Source organism: Pleurodeles waltl, chromosome 2_2 (assembly GCF_031143425.1).
Source record: "Pleurodeles waltl isolate 20211129_DDA chromosome 2_2, aPleWal1.hap1.20221129, whole genome shotgun sequence".
In the NCBI taxonomy this organism is placed as follows: Eukaryota; Metazoa; Chordata; class Amphibia; order Caudata; family Salamandridae; genus Pleurodeles; species Pleurodeles waltl.
In genome coordinates, this window is record NC_090439.1 from 1,077,170,543 (window position 1) to 1,077,196,905 (window position 26,363).

Here is a 26,363-nt window from a genome sequence, read left to right on the forward strand (position 1 = left end):
CATGGAATACCTACATTTCAAACGGTGACACTAAGCAACATACACCATGAATTACACACTCATCTACTGAACCTCCGGAACACAAACTACTTTTTCTCTGACATCTCAGTTTTCATCAACTCCCTCGGCATGGACTCTAAAACATGTCTTGAAGACTGTTCATGAGCTGTTTGGTGATTCATGTGTAGCGTGCTTTGCTGTAGTCAGTTCTGCCGGTTATCAGGGCCTGTTTTGCCATGTTCCTAGCAATCACTGAAAGTCACTTGAAGATTTTTCACAGCACTCTCAGGATGGAGGAAGTCACAACATTTACCTGGGCTGTCATGTTTACCTTGTTGTCCTTGATGATTACTAATTTTCTGGCATGAGCGGTGGGGGTAGGTGAGGAGCAGAGGTCTGCTGGCCACTAGGTGAAATCCTAAGCAGAGGTTTTCCTTCTGAAAAGCATCCCTTCCATTTTGCCTGAGTTGAGCTTGAGGCAGCTGGATCTCATCCAGTGGTTACTGGGGTCATGCAGGTGGTGACATTGGTTTTTGTCATGGGGATCTTCTCCAACAGGCAAACTATTAGTTGGGTGTTGTTAGCATTGGACAGTATGTTGATGCTACGTGATCTGATGAGGTTGGATGATTGGGTCATGTAGATGTTGACAAAGGTAGGGCTGATAGATGATCCTTGGAGAGCTCTGCAGATGAGGTTTTTGGCTTCTGATGTGTAGGGTGGTGTTAGACCCAGCAACCTTGGCATTGTTTCCTCTAAATATTTGCCCTCTGGTGTCTTGTTTTGCTGACCTCGTTTTTACTGGCTTTAGGACTCTACGAACTTTACCACTGCTAACCAGTGCAAAAGTGTAGGTGTCAGCTGCTTAAAACATAACAAAATTGGCTTATCCACAATTGACATATCTAATAAGACCCTAGTATTCACACTACTTGTGCCCAGGGCCTTTACATTCAATGCTACTGGTGGGCCTACAGCACTGATTATGCCACCTACTTCAGTAGCCCTTTAAACATGATTCAGGCCTGCCATTGCAGTCTGTGTGTGCAGTTTTAAACTGCCATGTCAACCTGGCAAGTTAACCCTCAGCAAGGCCCAAATCTTCCTTAATACATATGTCACCCTTAGGGTAGGCCATGGACAGCCCTAAGGGTAGGTCACAGTTAGACATGTGCATTTAAGTTTTACAGGTCCAGGTAGTGAAAAACTCTTCTGCAAAGCCTAACTCTCCCGTAGGTTAACATTGCGATTGCCTTGTTACATTTTATAAGTGTAATTTCTGTTTGGGCAGAAATGGAACCCCCTCATTTGGTGTCTCTGGAATCACAGTTTAAAATCACAGCTGATGGTAAAGTCAGATTTTAAATTGTAATTCTTAAAATGCCACTTCTGGAAAGTTGGGATTTCCTTACCTTAAATCATCTAGGGCCAGATGTATGAAAAAGTTTTGCACTCGCAAACGGTGCAAATCGGTAAATTCGGCCGTTTGCGAGTGCAAAACAGTGGTCTGCAATGCATGAAAGGCATCCGCAGACCACAAATAAGAAATCGCTAAAATTGTGATTTCTTGCGTTGCGACCTGGAAATTGTGAGTCGCAATTTGCGATTAGCAAATTCCAGGTCGCAAGGCAATGCTGCAAAAAATCGCAAATTGCGATTTTTCGCTGAATGCCATTTTGCACATGCAAAATACCATGGACTGCAACCAGGTGGTAACCTGGTGCAAAATTTAAAAATGCATTTAAAATGCATTTTTAAATTGAACATGTAAAGCACACATGCCCTTTTGGCATGTGTGCACCTTACATGTCCCCCAAAATATTTTTGGGGTGCAGCAGAGGGGGCCATAGGCCCCCAGCACCCTGGGGATTTGCATTTCCAAAATTGTGATTTCTGGTTCAAAAATCGCAATTTTGGAAATGCAAACAATTCGTAGCTATGGGCCAACAATGGGGCCGGTATCGCAATTTGCGATTCGGTAATAGCATTTGCGATTTTTAAGAAATCGCTATTACCGAATCGCAAATGTGATACATGGCCCTTTGTGAGTCGGTAATAGCGATTTCTTAAAAATAGCTATTACCGAATCGCAAAGGGCCGTGATGATACATCTGGCCCTTAGTGCTTTCTTCCTGTCTCTGAATACACATCTGTGACAGTGAAAGCTGCACTTTTGTGGATTCCCTCCAGACAGCCACACACAAGGGGAGCTTAGGTGTGACTGATCACCAATTAATATCCTGATGGCCCATCCTGAGCAGAATGGGAGCGAAGAGCTGTCCTAGCTGAATGGGCTGTATCCTGATCCCACACAAAGGGCTGCATAAGCCCTTGTAGCGAGTCTAAAGCCAGGTCAGGAAGGGCAGAGACTCTATGAACTTCAGAAGGCCTCTCTTTGAAGTCTCCCCTACTTCAAGTGCACCTCTGGGTATAAGAGCTAGGCTTCTGATCCTACCAAATCAGTTCACTTCTGGACCTGAGGACATTCTGCCAGGAAGATGGTCTGCTTTGCTGATGAAGGGACTGTAACACTGCTGGACTCTGCTGGACTTTGCTGGACCCCAGCTCTGCTGTGCCTACCCTGCTGCCTGCTGCCCTCCTTGCCTGAGAGTGAGAAGGACAGGACCTGCATCTCTACACTTCATCCTGCAACAGAAGCTAGACTTTGCTTGCTGCAAGACTTACCTTGCTACGTGGTGCAAAGCCAGTCCTGGACCCTTGGAATTGGGCATAAAGTGCTGCAACTGCAAAATCCATGCATCAATGTCAATGCGCCAGTCAGAATTGATGCATCTCCTCTCGACGATGATGCATTATGCTGCCGATACGGACAGAGACATCGCTGATGCACAGCTCAATGATGATGCATCACTTACATCGCTATGGAATCACCAACGACATATCTCAGATTGCGTGACTCAGGACCGACACATCACCTGTATCCAGTGGGATCGACACGGACACACCGCCTCTTCTAATCCATGCATCGAGCTGGTCGACTGCGCAACATGGTACTTTTTCAGCAGGACAAGGTTGATCCCTGTATCCGACCCATTGTGGTTGGCTTGATTTTCCAGATTTCACCCGGTCTAGCGCAACCAGATAGTCCTGGTTGGTGTTTTAAGCTTTTAAGCACTATCTTGCATTTTTAATCTGTGGGTGCCTAAGGAGTGGGTACCCTAAGCCCCTGATGGACACACTACCACCCTGCCAGTGGCTGAAAGTATTGGCTACTTGGCGAGTGCACGCAGCATGAGTTTGCCACCATGAGGGCTGAGGAGTGCTACTGCAGCAAGACCCAGGCCAGTAGATAACTAGGGATGGGGAGTAATTCATGCCAACTGCCTTACAGCCCACTTCCATCAACAAGAAAGAAAGACCAGTAGCAACACGATGTTAACAAACAACAAAAAAATACGTTTAGAGGTAAACTGACCCTAAATTACCACTTCAGGTGGCTGGAGTTTGCCACCAGGAGCCATACAGTCACCTTTATGGGTTTCTTTAGGCCTTGGGAACCCCATCTCACAGGGCCTTTTTTTTATTATTATAGGGGAGAGGAGCCACATGGCCCCTCTCCCTAAGCCTAGTAAGGCCCTGGGGACCCCATCTGCCAGGTCATTTTTTCTACTAAACAGGAGAGTGCCACCAGGTCGCCCTCTCGAGCCCTATTGGGCCTAGGGACCCATCACCCAGGGCTGTTATTTTTAATTAAAAGGGAGAGAGCTGTGTAGCCCTCCTCCCTGAGCCTTGTTAGGCTCTGGGGGCCCCATGCCCAGAGCCATTTTTTTTATTAAAGGGGAGTGCATATCCTCCAATCCTTCAGTCTTGTTAGGCGCTGGGGACCTCATCACCCAGAGCACTCCTTAAACTAAAGAGAATGGGGGCCTCCCTCCCTGAGCCGTTATCAGCCCTGGAGATCCCATTCCCCAGAGCCCACACTATTTTAGGTGGGTGCCCTGGGGCCCATCCAGGGCACACATCATACACTTGTTGGGGCCACGGAGTGAGCTAGCCCTGGCGGATGGGGTTCCAGGGCCATAAGAGGCTTGGCACGGGGCCGCCAGTGGCCTTCGGGTCCCTGAAGCCCTACTCCCCTTTTTTGAGCATTTAGGCCATGAGGGTGGGATTTGTTAAATAAGTTATTTACAGGAATGAAGTCTCTGTGGCCACGGGAGGCTCGGGGATGGGGGCACACAGCCCTTTCCCCCCTTTCTATGCAAACGTTGGCTTTGAGGCTTGGGCTCCCTGGGGCTTATAATTAAAAAACGTTGGCCCCAACCAACATTCTTTTTTTTTTTGTGGTGCTGGAGTACCCTGTCACTTGTTGATGTTGGTTTGTTTTTTTACACAGGGGGTCCTTCAGGGCACCCCACCATGGGGCCTGCAAGGTCAGGATATATACTTTCACTATACTTATCTTGTCTGGTAAGGGCATGCCTGGTAAAGTCATATGCATGTTAAAGGCATGCCTGGTAGAGGCATGTGTGGTAAAGGATGCATGATAAAGGCATTTATGGTAATAAGTTAGCTGGCAATATAGTGCAACTTTATATGGAAACACATTTGCTCCAGAAGGACAATAGTGGTTATTCAAGTGTTGGGATGTCTGTATAGGTAGGTGAACACCTAGAGATATGCAGCTATATAAAGCTATTTACAGGCACATTCCATCCCTGGATAAGTTAAGACATGTACTTATGTAAAAAGCGGTACTAAGCACCTATTCAGGATGTGAATGGGTATGAGAAGAGAGGATTTTGGCCCATGGAATATATAGAAAAGACTTTGTAAATTCCAATGACAAACAAACAAGAAGTTAGCCAATGTGAATGAACATGTGCAGAACATTCTTGTAGATGTACACTTGCTACCTGTACAAATGCAGATTAACTTCAGATTCACAAAGGATCTGGACTATCGCAGATCCTGGTGAAGAGTAACGGAATTGTATGTAATAAGGTGCCTGACCATGGAGACCATGTAGTTGTGAAGATCGACAATTCATATTTAACCATCCAGTCAAGGTCTGAGTATTGTTATTTCAAGAGTGTTTTCTACTGATAGGTTTCTTGCTCATTTGGATATACAAAAGCATCGCATGACTGTGGATGGATCACAGTGAAACTTTTCCTGATGCCTTTTGTGCAATACCTTTTGCCACTTTTAAGAAGAGAAAGAGCTATGACTTTGACAAAGGCTCTTGACACTTGTTCTTCATGCTATCCTAAATTATTTTCTCACATTTGCATTTCTTTTGCTAGGTTTTGGACTGGAAAGGTACTCTTTGAGTAAAAAATACTATGCCCAAACATACTTGAACACTTTTCTCACCTTGGATGCATGCTTTATAATGCAGCACACGTGCAACTTTTCAAAAGTTGGGAGGATTAAAAACATTTCTCCTTGTAAGTGTCTGCTTTAAGTAGGCATTTTTGGGTGCAAAGCCCTGTCTATCAATTTTAATAGATGCAGCTTTGTGTTAGAAGCCATGGATGGTTGTGTGGGAACTTACATGTACCACCCATGGGACACCTCCTTGATGCAAAGTAGTGCAAAGTAGTGTAAAGCTCCATTTGCTTTAAATTAAGGCTAATTTTCATTGCAAATAAAGTTTTGTGCTAGAAAGTACTAACTTTATCAACACTTTGTACTCCTGAGAGGTCACTGTGTGTGACTTTGTGTCACGCCATGTTGCTAAATCCACCCCAAAGAGATACTGTTGAGTTGAATACATTTTACAATCTGTGTGACTGAATCGATCTAGATGGTCCTTGCCTCTGCGAAATCTGGATTTCCTTTGGATATCTATCCACCTATAATATCAGCCTCTCTATCTAAATACTTGCACCTGTTGTCTGCACTTTGTTTAACTTATCTATAACTAGTGGAAAAATCCCCTCAGTTTGGAAAGCAGCACAGGTGATTCCCATCCAAAAGAAACAAAGTCTGGTGCTAAATAACTTAAATAACTACTGTCCTATTCCGCTTCCCCCCTTATTGGGTAAGCTGCTGGAAGGCCTGATAAACAGACAACTCTTGGATTATTTAGAAGTAAATCAGCTCTTAGACTCCTCACAATCAGGGTATCGGCCATTCCATAGTACCAAGACAGCTTTAGTGGTCACCTCCGACCACATAAGATGCTCCTTAGACACTAACATCTCCTTCATGTTAGTACTACTTAACTTGTCAGCATCATTTGACACTTTACAACACTCTTGCTTGCTTCTAAGACTAACAGAATGTGGTATTTGTGTCTCAGCCCTATTATGGTTTTAGGACTTTCTTACCAACAGAATGCAGATCATTATCTTAGGGTCTTTCAGATCTCGTAATATACTGATTGACAAAGGGGTGCCCCAGGGCTGTTGCCTTAGCTCTACGTTATTTAATATCTATGTGGCACTCCTGGAAAAGATAGTAAAATTGCATGGGTTCGAACTGTACTCCTATGAGTATGACACATAGCTGCTGATTTCCTCCGACTGTGAGTCAAATATAATGGAAGAACGAGTTAAAATTGGCTTGCGAGCAATTGCCACCTGGACGACTGAGATCTTTCTCCAGCATAACGCTAGCAAAACAGAGATCATGCTATTTGGGGGGGCCCCTAATTTATGGGCTCCAGACTGGTGGCCATCTGAACTTTGCCAAGCCCTTCACCCAAAGATGAGTATCAAAAACCGTGGTATGAATTTGGACCAATCCCCTACTGTGAAAAAACAGGTTTGCCCCACCAGCGGGTTTTGTTTTAATTTGTTACGCTGGTTGAGGCGGGTTTTTCCAATTCTGCTTTCAACAAGAAAAACCTTAGTTATGAGTCACCTGGATGATGGCAATGCTTCACTTGTCCATCAATAAGAACTTGCTAATTAAATTACAGCTGATGCAGAATATGGCAGCCCGCCTCATTTTTAATGTCCCTACGAGGTAATCATCTGCTCCCCGTCCATGCTCTCTACATTGGCTACCTGTCCACAAAAGGGTCATTTTAAAAACCTGTTGCATCAATCACAAAGCACTCCTGTAAAAGGGGACTGGTTATCAATCTTTGAAGCTCATTCCCTACTGTCCAGGGAAAGCCCTATGACTGTGATGAAAAGTTTCTTACAGTTCCTCGGATTAAAACGTCATGTCTGTGGGTAGATCTTTCCTCTATCTGGCCCCCACTTACTGGAATGCCCTTGCTGTTCATATACACCAGTGTCTTGATCATTTTGAATTCAAGAAGCTACTTAAAACGAAAGTATTCCAATGGACGATTTGTGACTGCTGACTTTTGTTTGTAAGGCCCCTGTGCAGCAATATCCCTCTCGGGGTGAGTTGTGCGCAATATAAAAAACAGTAACATAACTTAACTTGAATACTGCTCTTGGAGATACTGTAAAAGTGAATACACTTGAATATTACCCTTAGAGATACTGTTGAAGAGGATACACTTGAATACTACCCCTAAGAGATACTGTTGAAGTGAATACACATGAATACTGCCCTTAGAGATACTGTTGAATTGAATACACTTGAATACTGCCCCTAAGAGATACTGTTGAATACATTTCAATACTGCCCTTAGAGATACTGTTGAAGAGAATACACTTGAACACTGTCCCTAAGAGATACTGTTGAAGTGAATACACTGGAATACTGCCCTAAGAGATACTGTTGAAGTGAATACACTTGATTACTGCCCCTGAGAGATAGTGTTGAAGTGAATACACTTGCATACTGCCCTTAGGGATACTGTTGAAGGGAATACACTTGAATACTGCCCCTAAGAGATATTGCTTGAAGTGAATACACTTGAATACTGCCCCTAAGAGATACTGTTGAAGTGAATACACTGCAATACTGCCTCTAAGAGATAATGTTGAATTGAATACACTTGAATACTGCCCTTAGAGATACTGCTGAAGTGAATACACTTGAATATTGTTCCTAAGAGATGCTGTTGAATTGAATAAACTTCAGTACTGCCCCTCAGAGATATTTTTGAATTGAATGCACTTGAATACTGCCTCTTATAGATACTGCTAAATTGAATACGCTTGAATACTGCCTCTTAGAGATACAGTTGAAGTGAAAACACTTGAATACTGCCCTTAGAGATAATGTTAAAGTAAATAAAATTGAATACTGCCCTTAGAGATACTGTTGAAGTGAATACACTTGGATACTGCCCTTAGAGATACTGTTGAAGTGAATACACTTGAATACTGCCCTTAGAGATACTCTTGAATTAAATACACGTGAAAACTGCCCTTAGAGATACTGTTGAAGTGAATACACTTCAGTACTGCCCTTTACAGATATTCTTAAATTTAATATACTTTAATACTGCCCTTAAAGATACTGTTGAAGTGAATACACTTGAATACTTCCCTTAGAGATACTGTTGAAGTGAATACATTTGAATACTGACTTAGAGATGCTGTTGAAGAGGATACACTTGAAAACTGCCCCTAAAAGATATTCTTGAATTGAATACACTTGAATACTGCCCTTTGAGATACTGTTGAAGTGAATACACTTCAATACTACCCTTTAGAGATATTCTTGAATTGAATACACTTGAATACTGCCCTTAGAGATACTGTTGAAGTGAATGCACTTCAATACTTCACTTTACAGATACTCTTGAACTGAATACACTTTAATACTGCCCTTAGAGATACTGTTGAAGAGAATACGCTTGAATACTGCCCCTAAAAGATACTCTTGAATTTAATACACTTGAATACTGCCCTAAGAGATACTGTTGAATTGAATACACATGAATACCACACTTAGAGATACTGTTGAGGTGAATACACTTGAATATTGTCCCTAAGGGTTACTGTTAAATTGAATACACTTTAATGTTGCCCCTTAGATATACTGTTGAAGTGAATGCACTTGAATACTGCCCCTCAGAGATATTTTTGAATCAAATACACTTGAATGCTGCCTCTTAGAGATACAGTTGAGGTGACAACACTTGAATACTGCCCTTAGAGATACTGTTGAAGTGAATAAACTTGAATACTGCCCTTAGAGATACAGTTGAAGTGAATACACTTGAATACTGCCATTAGAGATACTGCTGAAGAGAATACGCTTGAATACTGCCTCTAAAAGATACTCTTGAATTTAATACACTTGAATACTGCCCTTACAGATACTGTTGCAGTGAATACACTTGAATACTGCCCTTAGAGATACTGTTGAAGTGAATACACTTCAATACTGCCCTTAGAGATACTGTTGAAGAGAATACGCTTGAACACTGCACCTAAAAGATACTCATGAACTGAATAAACTTGAATACTGCCTCTTAGAGATACAGGTGAAGTGAAAACACTTGAAAACTGCCCTTAGAGATTATGTTGAAGTGAATAAACTTGAGCACTGCCCTTAGAGATACTGTTGAAGTGAATACACTTGAATACTGCCCTTAGAGATACTGTTGAAGGGAATACACTTGAAAACTGCCCATAAAAGATACTCTTGAATTGATTACACTTGAATACTGCCCTTAGAGATACTGTTGAAGTGAATACACTTCAATACTACCCTTTAGAGATATTCTAGAATTGAATACACTTGAATACTGCCCTTAGAGATACTGTTGAACTGAATGCACTTCAATACTTCACTTTACAGATACTCTTGAATTGAATACACTTTAATACTGCCCTTAGAGATACTGTTGAAGAGAATACACTTGAATACTGCCCCTAAAAGATACTCTTGAATTTAATACACTTGAATACTGCCCTTAGAGATACTGTTGAAGTACATACACTTGAATACTGCCCTTAGAGATACTGTTGAAGTGAATACACTTCAATACTGCCCTTGGAGATACTGTTGAAGAGAATATGCTTGAACACTGCCCCTAAAAGATACTCGTGAACTGAATACACTTGAATACTACCTCTTAGAGATACAGGTGAAGTGAATACTCTTTAATACTGCCCTTAGATATACTGTTTAAGTGAATACACTTGAATACTCCCCTTAGCGATACTGTGGGAGTGAATACACTTGAATATTGCCCTTAGAGATACTGTTCAAGTGAATACACTTAAATACTGCCCTTAGATATACTCTGTAATTGAATACACTTTAATACTGCCCTTACAGATACTGTTGAAGAGAAAACACTTGATTACTGCACCTAAGAGATTCTCTTGAATTAAATACACTTGAAAACTGCCCTTAGAGATACTGTTGAAGTGAATACACTTCAGTACTGCCCTTTAGAGATATTCTTAAATTGAATATACTTTAATACTGTCCGTAAAGATACTGTTGAAGTGAATACACTTGAATACTGCCCTTAGAGGTACTGTTGAAGTGAATACATTTGAATACTGACTTAGAGATGTTGTTGAAGAGGATAACCTTGAATACTACCCTAAGAGATACTGTTAAGGTGAATACACATGAATACCGCCCTTAGAGATACAGTTGAATTGAATACACTTGAATACTGCCCCTAAGAGATATTGTTGAAATGAATACACGTGAACACTGCCCTTAGAAATACTGTTGAAGAGAATATACTTGAATAACGCCCCTAAGAGATACTGTTGAATTGAATACACTTGAATACTGCCCCTAAGAGATACTGCTAAAATGAATACACGTGAATACTGCACTTAGAAATATTGTTGAAGAGAATATACTTGAATAACGCCCCTAAGAGATACTGTTGAAGAGAATACACTTGAATATTGCCCTTAGAGATACTGTTGAAGTGAATACACTTGAATATTGTCCCTAAGAGGTACTGTTAAATTGAATACACTTTAATGTTGCTCCTTAGAGATACTGTTGAAGTGAATACACTTGAATAATGCCCCTCAGAGATATTGTTGAATCGAATACACTTGAATAGTGCCTCTTAGAGATACTGTTAAATTGAATACACTTGAATACTGCCTCTTAGAGATACAGTTGAGGTGAAAACACTTGAATACTGACCTTAGAGATACTGTTGAAGAGAATATGCTTGAATACTGCCCCTAAAAGATACTCTTGAATTGAATACACTTGAATACTGCCCTTAGAGATACTCTTGAAGCGAATGCACTTGAATACTGCCCTTAGAGATACTGTTGAAGAGAATACACTTGAATACTGCCCTTAGAGATACTGTGGAAGAGAATACGCTTGAATACTGCCCCTAAAAGAAACTTGTGAATTGAATACACTTGAATACTGCCTCTTAGAGATACAGCTGAAGCGAAAACACTTGAATACTGCCCTTAGAGATACTGTTGAAGTTAATAAACTTGAATACTGCCCTTAGAGATACTGTTGAAGTGAATACACGTAAATACTGCCCTTAGAGACACTGTTGAAGAGAATATGCTTGAATACTGACCCTAAAAGATACTCTTGAATTGAATACACTTGAATACTGCCCTTAGAGATACTGTTGAAGTGAATACACTTGAATACTGCCCTTAGAGATACTTTGGGAGTGAATACACTTGAATATTGCCCTTAGAGATACTGTTCAAGTGAATACACTTAAATACTGCCCTTAGAGATACTCTGTAATTGAATACACTTTAATACTGCCCTTAGAGATACTGTTGAAGAGAAAACACTTGATTACTGCACCTAAGAGATTCTCTTGAATTAAATACACTTGACAACTGTCCTTAGAGATACTGTTGAAGTGAATACACTTCAGTACTGCCCTTTAGAGATATTCTTAAATTTAATATACTTTAATACTGCCCTTAAAGATACTGTTGAAGTGAATACACTTGAATACTGCCCTTACAGATACTGTTGAAGGGAATACGCTTGAATACTGCCCCTAAAAGATACTCTTGAATTGAATACACTTGAATACTGCCCTTAGAGTTACTGTTGAGGTGAATAAACTTGAATACTGCCCTTAGAGATACTGTTGAAGTGAATACACTTGAATACTGCCCTTAGAGATACTGTTGAAGGGAATACGCTTGAATACTGCCCTTAGAGATACTGTTGAAGTGAATACACTGCAATACTACCCTTTAGAGATACTCTTGAATTGAATACACTTGAATACTGCCCTTAGAGATACTGTTGAAGTGAATACACTTCAATACTGCCCTTTAAGATTCTCTTGAACTCAATACACTTTAATACTGCCCTTAGAGATACTGTTGAAGTTTATACACTTGCATACTGCCCATGGAGATACTGTTGGAGTGAATACACTTGAATACTGTCCCTTAGAGATACTGCTGAACTGAATACACTTGAATACTGCCCCTAAGAGAAACTCTTGAATTGAATACTCTTCAATACTGCCCTTAGAGATACTATTGAAGTGAATACACTTGAATACTGCCCTTAGATATACTGTTGGAGTGAATACACTTGAATATTGCCCCTAGAGATATTGTTGAATTGAATGCACTTGAATACTTCCTCTTATAGATTCTGCTAAATTGAATACACTTAAACACTGCCTCTTAGAGATACTGTTGAAGTGAAAACACTTGAATACTGCCCTTAGAGCTAATGTTAAAGTAAATAAACTTGAATACTGCCCTTAGAGATACTGTTGAAGTGAATACACTTGAATACTGCCCTTAGAAGTACTGTTGAATAGAATACGCTTGAATACTGCCCCTAAAAGATACTCGAATTGAATACACTTGAATACTGCCCTTAGAGATCCTGTTGAACTGAACACACTTGAATACTGCCCTTAGAGATCCTGTTGAAGTGAATACACTTGAATACTGCCCTTAGAGATACTGTTGAAGAGAATACTCTTAAATACTGCCCCTAAAAGATACTCATGAATTGAATACACTTAAATACTGCCTCTTAGAGATACAGTTGAAGTGAATAAACTTGAATACTGCCCTTAGAGATACTGCTGAAGTGAATACACTTGAATACTGCCCTTAGAGATACTGTTGAAGGGAATACGCTTGAATACTGCCCCTAAAAGTTACTCTTGAATTGAATACACTTGAATACTGCACTTAGAGATACTGTTGAAGTGAATACACTTCAATACTACCATTTGGAGATACTTTTGGATTAAATACAGTTGAACACTGCCCTTAGAGATACTCTTGAATTGAATACACTTTAATACTGCCCTTAGAGATACTGTTGAAGTTTATACACTTGCATACTGCCCTTGGAGATACTGTTGGAGTGAATACACTTGAGTACTGCCCTTTAGAGATACTGTTGAATTGAATGCACTTGAATACTGCCCCTAAGAGAAACTCTTGAATTGAATACTCTTTAATACTGCCCTTAGAGATACTGTTGATGTGGATACACTTGAATACTGCCCTTTGAGATACTGTTGGGGTGAATACACTTGAATCTTGCCCTTAGATATAGTGTTCGAGTGAATACACTTAAATACTGCCCTTAGAGACACTCTTGAATTGAATATACTTTAATACTGCCCTTGGAGATGCTGTTGAAGAGGATACTCTTGATTACTGCCCTTAGAGATACTGTTAAATTGAATACACTTGAATACTGCCTCTCAGGGATACTGTTGAAGTGAAAACACTTGAATACTGCCCTTAGAGATGCTGTTGAAGCGAATACACTTGAATACTGCCCCTAAGAGATACTGTTGAATTGAGGACACTTGAGCTCTGCCCCTCAGAGATCCTCTTGTAGTGAGTACACTTGAATTCTGCCCCTAAGAGATGCTGTTAAAGTGAAGACACTTGAATACTGTTGAGTGCTGCAGAAATGATGCTAAAAGAAGAAATAACTGCTGGTAATATCTGTGTTGGCCTCCTGATGCCGAGTGGGATTTCCCAGCTTTGAGCTGAATGGTAATGAAGTCTGCAGATTCATACATAAGCAGCCGAATAATAAGAGCGCCTTAGTGAAAGGAACCATAACAAAGTAGCTTAAAGCTTCTTCATTATGAGACGCTTCAGATGCTGACATACAGCACAGGCTGCTCTGGAGTGATGTATTTACAAAGCTGGCAGCAGTAACACCGCCGCTTCTGGCAAGATGGCAGAGTAGAGCAATTACTAATCGGCTGCAGCAGGTGCTGGGGCTGCTTTGTGTGTTTTACTGTACCTCTCATGTAAATCTGCATATTTAGTCTGTTGCTTATTTGCTGTACATTGAATACAGTATGCACTCTGCGGAGAGCACCTTTTGTTTCAAGAAGAAAGCAATGTTTGATAGTGGTATGATGAAACCACACATGCGAACGCAAAAACACTACAGCACAAACTACAGTGAGCTCCAAAGTCTATTTATAAACCACACTTGATTTTAAATGGAGCTGTGGGAACCCAGCTGACGTTCAAGCAATCGGATCACATCTTTGTGATCTAGGTGTTTACACTGGCCTCCGCGCTTTGTAAAATAAATTGTTTGCGTGGGTCGCAAGGCCAAATTGTGAAAGTAGCCCCTCCCAAAACACTAAGCATTGTGCACAAATGGTATTACCCTGTCCATCTGTGTGTTTTCTACATTTTCTGCCACCCTGGTGAGTTCAGCATTAAAAAAAAGTGAAAAGGCTTTTTGAGTACCACCAGCAATGCTTTGGATAGTGCTGCTGTAGACAGAATCTAGGGCGAAATGTACAAAAACATTTCCCCATGTATACAGAATGGGTAAAATCCTTTGGTACACCTGGGTCCAAATGTGCTGAAATTTAGGAAGCATTGAAAGCCTGGCTACATCCGTTCTAGCAAAACCTTCGTCCTCTCTCTGGTATTTTTTCTGTAGTAGCCAGAAGCCCGCTGGTAAACAATGATCGCAATAGAATCCAAAATGGAAATATGCTTTAGAGACATCTCTCGCCCACAGCAATGTTGAGCAGCATGTCCCCTGACTAGAAGAGAGGACAATTTACTAGCTGAGACTCTGTGGGTCATGCTGCAGAACAAAGTGCAGAAATGGCAGCAAACCTGGGCCCATATTTTTGGGCTTTTGGCGAAGGGCCGCACAGCAAGTCACCTTGCTGCGCTGCCCTGCTTCAAAAGGAAAGGGCAGGAATGCGCCATACTTATTGAGTACAGCGCATCCCTGTCCTTTCACCATGGTGGAAGAGTGTCTGTGCTGCATGCAGGATTGTTTTTTTACAGGAAGGGGCACTCACCTTCGTGCACAAAAACAACCATCTTTGGCATTTTCCTGTTTCTATGTTTGCTGAAAAATGCAGAACACAGGGAGGAAAAAAACGAGGAGAACTAAAGATATTTCTCCTTGTTACTCCTCCCTTAGGAAGGCATAAGGTTTTGGCGCATCCTCAGGTTTACAAATCCTTGTAAATTTGGGGATGCATCAAAATCCATGGGCTTTGCCTGGGAACACGCTCCTCAACACCCATGGAACGCCTCCCTTCTGCAGATCAAGGCAACGTAGCGATTTGCGCTGCCTGGCCTTACTCTGTATCGATGAGGCCATTCAAAGTCACAGAAAGTGGCTATGCGTGGCCTCATAGATATGATTTCAAGGTTTGCAACTCTGTTGAGTCACAAAAACTAATGCAACGGTGTTGCAAAGGGGTCATAAATATGCCCCCTAGTCTGTTTCCTAAAGAGGGCATTCCCTTTTACCAGCTATCCCTTAACGAGTGCCACATGCCCTGACTGGCATTGGCAATTAGTACTGCAAGCATTGATTGTATCCAGGCGACCAGTGTCCAGTTTTTTTTGCTGTATTATGGTGATTAATAGCCCATAATTTACCTTTGCTTTAGTGAATATTTTACTTTGTAGCATGCGCTGGGTATTTGTGAGTTCAGTCTAAAATGTGTATTAATCACTGTTTCTTACTTTATAAATTATTTTTATTTTATTTTATTTATAAAATTTTATATAGCCTGAAAATTGACCCATGAAGGTATCAGAGTGCTTTACACATGGTCAGGAAAGAAGAAACAGGTAAAGCAAACAACAACATACTAAAGAACGGTACAGGATGTAGCAGTTCCCAAGGTGAGGGAAGAGAACACCTCAAGGTCCAAACTGACAAATAAAAAACCAAGATCATAATAGGCTAGCAAGAAACATGGGTGAAGACTCTACACTGAATCGAGGCCCAGAAAGTAGAGTTGTGGGTTCTAGAGCAGAAATTTGTTCATCAATAGCTCTTTAACGTCTTTTTTTAATGATGCATTTGAGAGATTCAGACTGGTTACACAGGGCAAGTGGTTCCAAATTCTTGGTGCAATACATGAGAAGGCTTGGTTGTAGTGTTTCTTTTTATAACATTTCTGTGGTTTCAACAATAAGGTGCTGATGCTTCTAGAGGATCTGAAGCTACCAGATAGTTCCAGTTTTGGGTCAAGGTATCTCGGGGTGTTGAAGTGTAGGTCTTTAAGGGTCATGCAAGCAACTTCTAACTGTATCCTTGCCTCATATGGGAGCCAGTTTAGAGATTTCAGATCAGGAGTGATGTGGTTGTTTCTTTTATATCCTGTGATGAGCCTTGCTGCAGAATTAAGAGAGGTGCCTGGGGGAGCCAAATTAAGATCTAGGAAGGATCTGGATGACTGTTTGGGAGGGGCGATGTAACTGTATGGGTGCGGATGAATTACTCTGGACCGCGTTATAGTCTGGAAAAAGAAATTTTATTTGTAGTATTTGGTGTGGTATTGATCAGGTACGTATACGTCAGTCCTCGGATGCTGGAAATAGGGTGGTGGGATGTTCTTGAGGTTTATTCTTTACTCTTCTCTTTCTGTCTCCCTGTTTCACAGGTTTTCCCCGGGAAGCGCATGTGGAGAGAAGAGAATAATAGCAGTAAGTGGACAGGGTAATCTTATCTATTTTGTTTTCTTAAGGTTTTCCTATTTTCTTTTCCTGTCTCTCTGTTCTTTTCAGGGTTACGGTTCTCAGACTGGTTCTCGTTGTACTATGTGCTTTCCTCTGTCTGCTTACTCTTGGTTTAACTCTTGTGCTTTCTGCCTCGTTACTCCTCTTCAGTGCTCATACTTCCTGTGCACGGTGCCTTAGGTGGACTACTCTGGACACTGTGCTCTATGGTGGCCGGTGGTAAGTATTTATTTCTCTCCCGTTCCCCCCCTCTCAGTGCCCGTGCCCTTTCCCCTTTCCCCCTCTTTCTCTCTCTCTTTCACTCTCGTTCAGGGACGTGGTCCCACGCACCTGAACGGCCACGCTTCTCCAGAAGCGTGGCAGGATGCAGCGTTCTGTCCTCCCGGTCGCCTGGTACAGGGGCTTCCGTCACACATCTCCAGCCTTCTCCTCGAGGGCAATACTGGCTCTGCCGTCTCCAGGTCCTGTGCGGGCTCCACTCTTCGTCTTCCTCGTCTGCCTCTCTCTCTCCGGTTTCCTCCTCCGATGGGTTGTTCACGGCTTCTCTCTCGTCTCCAGCTTCTTCCTCACAACCTCCGAACGCTGTACAGCGGCGCTTTTGGCCTCCCGGCATCCCGCCACTTCGATCTTCCCTTCATTCACGGGATGGGAGGCCAGGAAGCCCAGGATTACAAGTGGCAGCGTCAGCACAAGTGAGGGCCATGTGCGGGTGAACTGGTTCCAGCCTGTCACATACACTCCCCCTAGAGAGCGGCCTGTCGAGACGCTCAGAGACCAGATAACGTGAAAGAACATCCGCAGTCACCGTTTGTTTTCCCTGGAGATGCTGAATCTGAAATGAGAAAGGCTGTTAGGAAAGGAACCAGCGTAGAATGCAGGAATTAGTGTCCTTATTATGGGCGAGCCAGGTAAGAGGAGCGTGATCAGTAACCAGGGTAAAGGTCCTGCCAGACAGATAATATCTGAGAGATTCAATAGCCCATTTAATCGCCAAACACTCCTTCTCTATAACCGGATAATGCGATTCTCGTGGTAGAAGTTTCCTGCTGATGTATAAGATGGGGTGGAGGGTTCCATCATCCTGCAGTTGGGATAACACAGCCCCAAGACCCACGTCGGAGGCATCAGTTAGTAAAACAAAGGGTTTATGGAAATCAGGGCAACATAACACTGGTTCAGAAGTGAGAGCGGCCTTTAGACTGTGAAAGCTACGTAACACAGTCACAGAAGGGGAACCAAGGGTGTTGGGATAGGTCTTTTTTAGCATATTAGTAAGGGGTTCTGCCACCGTGGAGAAATGGGGAATAAAGTGCCTATAGTAGCTGATCAATCCCAGGAAAGCCCTAATATCTTTTTTCTTTTTAGGGAATGTCATTTGTGAGATGGCTTCTACTTTTTCTACTTGGGGGCTAATCCGACCGCCCCCACAATGTAGCCCAGGTATTTGATACTAGTCTGTCCTAGTCGACATTTCTCAGGATTTGCAGTTAACTGGGCTTTTCTCAGAGCTTGTAATATTGTATCTAGGTGCGACATGTGATCCTCCCAGGCTTTGCTATATATAACAATGTTATCGAGATAGGCAGCAGCATACTGCCTAAAGGGTCGTAAGATTTCGTCCATGAGTCTTTGGAAGGTGGCGGGGGCCCAGTGAAGCCCAAAAGGGAGGACAGTAAAGTGGTATAATCCCGAAGGGGTGGCAAACGCTGTTTTTTCTTTGTCTTCCCTTTTTTAAGGGTATTTGCCAATAACCCTTTGTGAGATCTAGGGTGGATAAATATTTAGCTTGGCCCAATCTCTCAATAAGCTCGTCAATTTTAGGCATGGGATAGGCATCAAAGTAGGTTAAGTTATTGACCCTACTATAGTCTACACAAAACCTGATACTGCCGTCTGGCTTGAGTACCAACACGACTGGCGAGCACCAAGGACTGGCTGAAGGTTCTATAATACCGGCTGCTAACATGGTTTGGACTTCTTCTTCAATAATCTTCTGTTTGGCTTCTGGGATGCGGTATGGCCTCTGTCGGGATACTGTATTCATTTTGAGGCGAATGGGATGTTGGACTAGGGTGGCTCTCCCCGGATATTTAGAGAATACATCTTGATTGTGATGTACTAGGCGAGTTAGTTGGTTGTGATACGACCCAGTAAGATCGGGATTGATCCAGGGTTGTGCCCGCTTGGACAGTTCATGGTTAGGGAGCACGGGATAAGGGATGTCTTCAGTAACATCGGAGTTGATGTAATGAATGGAATGCCCCCCTGTGGGATCTAACCATTTTTTAAGAAGATTGATGTGATATATCTGTTCCCTGCCACTTCATTGGGGTATGGCCAGCCTATAGGTGGTGGGGTTAATCTGTGCTATCACTTCAAATGGTCCCTGCCATCAGGCCAATAACTTATTTTCAGTGCTAGGGAGTAAAACCAGAGCTTTATCTCCTACTGCTAAGGTCCGAACTGCACTTCGGGTATCATATATTCGCTTCTGCTTATTCTGAGATTCATGTAAAGCAGTATGGGCTTCTTCCCATACTGCATGAAGATTCGCTCTCAAATCTCGGGTATATGTTAATAGATCTTTTACTTCCTCCTCAGTTTCCTCCCACTGTTCAGCTAACATATCCAACAGTGTACGTGGTTGTCAGCCGAACAGCATCTCAAAGGGGCTATGGTCTAAGGAAGCCTGTACGTGGGTACCGAGAGCATATAAAACTAAAGTTAGTTTCTTTTCCCAATCCTTACCGGCCTCAGATATGCTCTTTCTTAGTAGGGATATAATGGTATTGTGTTATCTTTCCACCAGCCCATCTGTTTGAGGGTGGTCTACTGAGGTACGGATTTGTTTCACCCCTAGCAACCAACATACTTCAGCCATCAATCTAGACATGAAAGGGGTCCCTTGGTCAGTCAATATTTCTTTCGGGAAGCCCACCCTCGAAAAAAACTCTATCATTGCCTGGGAAATAGCTTTAGTGTGAAGCTGGGAAGAGGAATGGCTTCCGGATACCGTGTGGCATAGTCCACCAAGACTAAGACATATTGTCTACCCTGAGTGGAAGGGGTGAGGGGACCGATAAGATCCATCCCAACCCTGGTAAAGGGAATATCTATAATCGGAAGAGGTTGAAGGAGAACGGGTTTTTGTGGAGAGGGGTTGTATAATTGGCATTTGGGACACTCGGAACAATGCTTGCGTATTTCTCCATAAACCCCCGGCCAATAAAACCGTCTAAGAACTGCTTCCTCGATTTTCTCCCTCCCCAAGTGCCCTTCCCCGTTATCCCCATGTGCTAATTGTAACACTTGTTGGCAGTGACTTATAGGCACCACTAACAGTAAGTCATTTCCCCTTGTGGGTGTGGGATTTCGGTATAATAGATTAATACAAATTAGGAACCTGGGACCTACCCCTTGTGCTGCCCCGGACTCTGCCTGCTGCCATGCGTGTTTTAAAGAGGGGTCCTCATTCTGATTCTGCCGGAAATCACCAGTGATCGTGCAAACCTTCCCAGTAACAATAGGACCATCTTGGGGTGGGCAGTTCTGTGTATAAGAACATCGTTGCTCTTTTTTTTGTCTCTTACTGAGGGTAACTCGTACCCGTTTTGACTCCTCCGTAACCATTCCACTGGGTGCCTCCGTCCACCAATCCCTCAAAAGGTGCTCTTGCCCGGCTTTCTCTAATAAGGAGAGAAAATCCTCATAATCCGTACCGAGGGTTATGTCCTCATCTAGTGTGGAGAGTACCCCAACCCAGAGGCTCTCGATTCGGTCTCTCCACTTCAACCTAATACTAAATCTCCCCTGATCACGCTCTGGCTACAACCGGAATCGATTAGGGCTATTCTTTCCACGTCATTGACGACAATGGGGAGGATATATTTAGGTTTCTCTCCTCCAGTCCAGAACACTCTTCCTTTTGTCAGACCTATCTCCATGGGTTCCTCTGCATTTTTTTTATGAGGGCAATACCGGGCAATATGCCCCCACTCTGAACAGTTGTAGCACTGGGGACCAGGGCCTGAGTATCCGGAGGGTACCGGGCCCACGGGTTGAGATCGGTCAGGCCCGTGATTCAATACCGGTTGATGTGGAATATTTCTAGGTATGGCTGGTCTGACAGGAGGTGGAGGAGCCCGACTAAGGGTAGCACGGATGTCCGAGCCTCTATGATAAGCACAGGCAAGATCTACGGATGTCTCATTAGTGAGTCTGGGATGTTGCCGTACCCAATTCCGGGTGGTAGGTGGTAAGGCATCCAAGTACTGTTCTAAGACTATGACGTCAAACATGTCTTCCCTTGTTTTCTCAGTGGGATGTAACCACCTCCTGGCTGCATGTTGGGCTCTGTAATATAAGGTACGGGGGTTCTCCTGATGCTGCCATTTCATTTATCTGAACCTGGTGCGGTAACTTTCACTATCCAAACCCACTCTTTTTAAAATGGTTTTCTTAATGTCCTTGTACGGAAGGGTACCACTGGGATTAATGGCTTGGTATGTTGTTTGTAAGTGACCGGTGAGGAGGGGGGCGATGTACTGACCCCATTTGTCCTCACGCCAATTAGCTGTGCTGGCCACTCTCTCAAAGTTTGTGAAGAAAGAATCTGGATCTTCCTGTTCCTGATAACGTTGCAACACACTACTTGGTACAGTGGGGTGTACTTTTGTATGGGCGATGGTGTCGGTAAGCTTGCCCAGTGCTGTCTCATGTACCAGCTGGTTGTTGGCCATAATTGTTGCCTGGCTCTTGAGCGCAGTTTGCAACGCCTCCCATTCCTCTTTGGCTTCTTTCATTTGTTGTTCCCATATCAACTGGAGATGCCGTTGCCCTTCAGCCAACTGGGCGATTAAGTCGGCCATTGTTGCCTTCTCTTCCATGGTGGCGGTTTCTCCACAAATCCCACTTCTGACACCACTTGTAACCGTATGGGTGCGGATTAATCACTCTGGACCACGTTATAGTCTGGAAAAAGAAATTTTATTTGTAGTATTTGGTGTGGTATTGATCAGGTACGTATACGTCAGTCTTCGGATGCTGGGAATAGGGTGGTGGGATGTTCTTGAGGTTTATTCTTCACTCTTTTCTTTCTGTCTCCCTGTTTCACAGGTTTTCCCCGGGAAGCTCATGTGGAGAGAAGAGAATAATAGCGGTAAGTGGACAGGGTAATCGTATCTATTTTGTTTTCTTAAGGTTTTCTTATTTTCTTTTCCTGTCTCTCTGTTCTTTTCAGGGTTACGTTTCTCAGACTGGTTCTCGTTGTACTATGCGCTTTCCTCTGTCTGTTTACTCTTGGTCTAACTCTTGTGCTTTCTGCCTCGTTACTCCTCTTCAGTGCTCATACGTTCCTGTGCACTGTGCCTTAGGTGGACTACTCTGGATACTGTGCTCTATGGTGGCCGGTGGTAAGCATTTATTTCTCTCCCATTTCCCCCCTCACCCCCCTCTCAGTGCCCGTGCCCTTTTGTCTTCCCTTTTACCCCCTTTCCCCTTTTCCCCTCTTTCTCTCTCTCTTTCACTCTCGTTGAAGGACGTGGTCCCATGCACCTGAACTGCCACGCTTCTCCAAAAGCGTGGCGGGATGCAGCGTTCCGTCCTCCTGGTCGCCTGGTACAGGGGCTTCCGTCACACGTCTCCAGCCTTCTCCTCGAGGGCAATACTGGCTCCGCCGTCTCCAGGTCCTGTTCGGGCTCCACTCTTCGTCTTCCTCGTCCGCCTCTCTCTCTCCGGTTTCCTCCTCTGATGCGTTGTTCACGGCTTCTCTCTCGCATCCAGCTTCTTCCTCACAGACTCTGAACGCCGTATGTTCTGACAGCGGCGCTTTTGACCTCCCGGTGTCCCGCCACTGCCGATCTTCCCACCAATCACGGGATGGGAGGCCAGGAAGCCTGGGATTACAAGTGGCAGCGTCAGCACAAGTGAGGGCCATGTGCGGGCGAACTGGTTCCAGCCCGTTACAGCCGATTAAGAGAAATTTAGTTTTGAGAGCGCTTAGTTAGAGGTGGTTGCACATTAGCCAGTTTTTGAGTATTTTGGAGATCTATGTTAAGAGACCTGATATTTTCAGAGGAGGAGATTTTCAAGTACAGTTGGGTGTCATTTGTGCACATGTGACAGTGGATATTAGATATTTTTTTAATTTCATTGAAGGGCTCCATGAACAGGTTAAAGAGTGTGGGTGAGAGCGTAGACCCCTGTGGGACCCCTAATGTGGAATGAAGTGTTGAACTGGACAAGGACTGATTAACTTTGACTCTTTGAGTTCTGTTATAGAGAAATGAGCTGAACCAGTTTAGGACAGACTCTGATAGCAACATCGTACATTCCAGTATGTCAAGGATGCTGTCATGTTTCACCATGTGGAAAGCTGACGAGAGGTTGAGGAGGATTAGAAGACAAGAGCCGTTCTGATCCAGCATTTTGGCACGTCCTCCACTAAGGGGGTCATTCTGACCCTGGCGGCCGGTGGCCGCCAGGGCCACCGACCACGGGAGCACCGCCAACAGGCTGGCGGTGCTCCCACGAGCATTCTGACCGCGGCGGTTCAGCTGCGGTCAGAAGCGGCAAGTCGGCGGGCTCCCGCCGACATACCGCTGCTCGGGGGAATCCTCCATGGCGGCGGAGCGCGCTCCGCCGCCATGAGGATTCTGACAGCCCCTACCGCCATCCTGTTCATGGCGGGAAACCCGCCATGAACAGGATGGCGGTAGGGGGTGCCGCGGGGCCCCTGGGGGCCCCTGCCGTGCCCATGCCAATGGCATGGGCACGGCAGGGGCCCCCGTAAGAGCCCCCGCAAAGTATTTCAGTGTCTGCCTTGCAGACACTGAAATACGCGACGGGTGCAACTGCACCCGTCGCACCCCTGCAACTACGCCGGCTCAATTCTGAGCCGGCGTCCTCGTTGCAGGGGCATTTCCTCTGGGCCGGCGGGCGCTCTTTTGGAGAGCGCCCGCCGGCCCAGAGGAAATGTTAGAATGGCCGCCGCGGTCTTGTGACCGCGGTGCGGTCATTTGGCGGCGGAACCTTGGCGGACGGCCTCCGCCGTCCGCCAAGGTTAAAATCAGGGCCTAAGTCTGTTAAAGCCAGTTCAGTGCTGTGGTCTTCATGAAAGCCGGATTCGAATTGGGCTAAAAGTTGTAATTGTTCCATGTGGTTGCATCATTGGAAATGGACACATTTGTCAAGGAGCTTCGCCAGAGGCAGAATGTTAGAGATTTGGCAGAAGTTGTTTAGGTTCTCATGATCTGCAGTCGTTTTTTTCAAAATAGGGGTTACCTGCCCAGTTTGCAGTTTGGCAAGTTCAAACAGTTTTTAGGTAGATTTCCAGCTTTATCTAGTTGTTTTTTTAAGAAATTCACTTGCAAGTTTCAAATGGGTTTGTTATAAATGCTCCACAGCGATCTTAAGTGTTAAAAGTGTTTGAGGGACAGTAGGAATCTCCATGATCATTCAACTAGTCTCAGATTACGCCTTTCTTCATTTAGGCTACCATTGTACCATGGTGTGGAGTCTTTGGTGGAAATTCATTTTAGCTGTAAGGGTGCAATTAAGTCTAGAATGTTCATCATGGAATTGTTATAGTGATCTGTAAGGTCTTGGACATCTGAAAAGGTAAGATGTTATTGCTGGGGAGATGTTAGTTCATTCAGGTTTATGTTTCGCATGCTTCTTTTCCAGTCTCTTGGATTCTTTAGTTGAGCCTTCTTTAGTCCTCACTCAATCTGTGATGAGGAAGGTGTTGTGGTCTGTCCAGGCACAAGGGACAATAGATTCAAGTTGAGTGGAATTGACCTTAGCGATGATTAGATCCAAGGTCGCGTCCGTGTTGTGGGTAGCACTGTCTCAAATTTGGTTGAGGTCTACTAGGAAGATGTTAAGGCTATTCACTTCAGGGTCATTTGGGCATCACTGCAGGGTCATTTGGGCCATTCCAGTGGAGGTTGAAATCTCCAAGGAAGATCTGGGTGCAGTATTGTACTGAGTTGGTTGAGTTGCTTTGCATAATTTGTTTGATGAATAAGATGTTGTCTCCTGGTGGATGGTAGATCTCTTGCAGTTTGCAGAGTGGCCTGTTGTTACTCACTGTATTGATGCACACATATTTGCATGAGGATAGAGCAATGGTTTGTGACTGTTTCAATGAGAGACCGTTACGGTGTATGCAGGTGATACCTCCACCTGGTCTGCTAGATCTATTTAATTATATGAACCTAATCTTATGAACCTAGGCTCTGGAGTTGAGCCTTGGTTCTCTGTGTGGGCTCGAAGAAATTGTTTGGAGTTGACCCAAATTGTCTGGGTTTCCGTAGTATGTAGCATTATATGAAAGGAGGAGGGGTTGAATATCCCTGTGTGACAGTGGATTTTTCAGTCTAATAGGGAAGGTGGAGGCATTGAGGTTGGGTATAGTTCTCCATCTCAGGTAGGGAGATGCTAAGATTATTGAGATCCCGTTGGCTGGGGGATGTGATGGCAGCTTTGTGTGGTAGATATTAGGTTGGCAGTGGTTGTTTCTATTCTTCCCTGGAGTCCTATTGGGCAACCAATCGTTCACCAACTCTTAGGTGATGCTCATTAAGCTTTCCAAGTCTGCCTTAAGTTGTTGTAGATCTAGAGTAATCTTGCCATGTCTGGATTCTAATAGGGCATGGAAACAAGTGGCTGTTTTGGATCGAGGGTCCAGGTGGTAGGAGGGTGCTCAAGACTGTAGTGGCAGTGTACTACTGGGTTGAGAGAACCAGTGGAGGGGAGGTCAGGTTAGAGTGACAGTTAACCTTGAAGGGAGGAGGTGGAGAGCTCATGAGCCGGGTGAACAGGAGCGTTGGGAGTATGGATTATGTTGATAGTTGGGTTTGGGTGTTTGGACTTTGAGAGTGTCATTGTTTGGGCCATGTGGAGTGTCATAGGCAAGCTAGTAGTATCCACAAGGGTGTATTCATAGGTTGTATGTAGAGTGATGGTTTTATTTCCATTGCTGTGTATCTGCTGTGTGACCGCTACTCTAGAGGTGTAGTATGGGGGCAGAATAGTTTGCCGTTTCATTTGGGACTCGGAAAATTGGTATTGGGTAAGTTGATCGCCATGGAGGAGCAAGGGGGGGAACTGGTGGAGAACTTAATGTGGTGAGGATAGTCAGGTACACTACTTGGGGTTCCCCTGGGTTACCTGAAAAGCTAGGATGTCCTTGGGATTGGGCAGAATCATTACTAGTCACAGAGTTTTTGACAAGAGAGAACATTCAAATACTTCTAGGTTGCGGTCTGATGATTGCATGAGGATAATCCCATTGTTACAGAAGAAGATGGTTGCCTCTGCTCTGTCGGCAAGTGAGGGAGGTACCAAGAGTCTTAGATCATGTGGAGTTTTCCTGGATGCAGTGATAATGAATAGTGAGTACAGGGCTTTCCTCCATTGCGCTTGTCTTTTTGTGTAGAACAAAAGATCACTTACTATAGCTTCTTTTTTCAAACAGAAGTAGGGGTCAGAAATTAGACATTCTGGGTGAGATTTGAGAAGTCTGTCTTTTAAGTTCTTGGGTGTGTTTTTGTTACATTCGGATGGTGCTTAATTTTATAAGCA